Raw genomic sequence first — 1,897 nt, forward strand, 5'->3', positions numbered from 1 at the left:
ATAATCTGAACAATAAAAATTTAATTAAAAAATAAATAAAACCATCTCTCTTTTCATTGATACTCTATATTTGGTGAGGCATAATTGTACTTTTTTCTTTAATTTTTTAGACATGGTTTTCCTTTTTTCCTTAGTTCTTTGAACATATTTATCAAAACTCCTTATTTGTCTTGTAAATCTAATGTCTGATCTTCCTGAGGGACAGTTTCTATTGACTGCTCCCCCCTGGTGTATATGAGCCATCTTTTTCTATTTCTCTATGAGCATTTTGTGGACAACTGGACATTTTTAAATAATATAATATGGAAATTTTGGATTATATCCTCCCCCTCCCCAGAGTTTTTTGTTGTTGATATTTAATTCATTAGGTTTTTCCCCCCTGTTCTATTATTTAGTGACTTTTCTGCCCTAATTCTGTTGTATTGCCTGTAGTGTATGACCAAATAAATCTACTCAGTTTAGAGATTATATACAATGATTTTCAGATATTTCTTTAAATGCCTTGACTCAATAATTCTATCATTTGCCTAGAAGGGTGGCATAGGGGTGGTACTTTGTGCTGTTTAGGGCATGCCTTCAACATTCAGGCAGACAGCTTACAACTCAGCCTTAGCCTTCACTTCTGGCTTGCATAGAGCTTTAAGGTTAACTACAGATTAGTGACTGGTGTCCTCTCAGGTCTTTCTTGGGCATGCACACAGCCCTGCACACACTTGCAGCAGCCTAGATCCTTAGATATATCAGAGCTCTTTAAAAATCACTATGTATATCTAATTCCCTAGATCTTTCTTTTAAGTTTTTGGCTAGGTTCTTGATTTTCCAACTGGTAGCGGCACCTCAGGCAATTTTGATGTTCAACAATTGCCGCCGATTGCTTGCAAGGAATGCTCTGAAGATAGGGCTTTTTATGTGGAGCAAGCTCTGAGTCATGTCAAATATGAAAAACAGGACTTTCCAGGTAGCTATAGGACAGGCTAAACAGTGACAATATTCTGAAGATGATTAACAATTTTTTTCAATTACAGTTGACATGCAATATTATATTAATTTCAGGTGTACAATATAGTGATTAGACATTTATATAACTTGAAAAGTGATCACCCCGATAGATCTAGTACCAATCTGACACCATACATACTTATAATATTATTTACTATATTTTCTATGCTATACTTTACATCCCCACAATATTTTTAACTGTCAATTTGTACTTGTTAATCCTTTCATCTTTTTCACAGGATGGGGTTTTCTTTTTGAGCAAACCCAGTCTCCTCCAAACCCTGTATTTAGACCATAGTTTTCTGTTACTTGATGAGTTTGTCCCTCTGGTGGCTGAGATGCTGTTGCTGTTGTTATTGTTTTCTTTACAACTACCGTGGTTGTGAGTCTACTTTTTTCCAAGGCTACTGTAGAACCTAGGAGAGGGGCCTGGAAATAAACCAAATTAAAAATGCCAGAAAGTGTTCTTAGAAAGGTTAAATAGTTTTTCTTGATTAAACGCTCTCCCAATTGCTTCAGGCCTTTGGTTAACTTCCAGATAGCTAGAAAAAGTTTATTTTTATAATTTTGCCAGCATTTTTGTTGCTTTTATGAAAGAGTGGGTTTACAGAAACCCTCACTCTGCCATTCTAGAAGTCCTACCTGGTTAGCTATTATATTATTATGCAAGCTGCTTCTCAGCTTACTTTTTTCTCTCATTTAACAATAACTCCTGGAGATATTTTTATATCAAGTCATCAGTTCTTCTGTACTGTTCCAGAGTAGGGATCTGATATAATTTATTTAATCAGGCCCTATGACTGGACCACTTAGCTTTTTTTTCAGCACAATCAATGCAATACATACCCTTTTGAGATATATATATATATATATATATATATATATATATATATATATA

This window comes from Myotis lucifugus, unplaced genomic scaffold, assembly GCF_000147115.1.
Source record: "Myotis lucifugus unplaced genomic scaffold, Myoluc2.0 scaffold_13, whole genome shotgun sequence".
NCBI lineage: Eukaryota > Metazoa > Chordata > Mammalia > Chiroptera > Vespertilionidae > Myotis > Myotis lucifugus.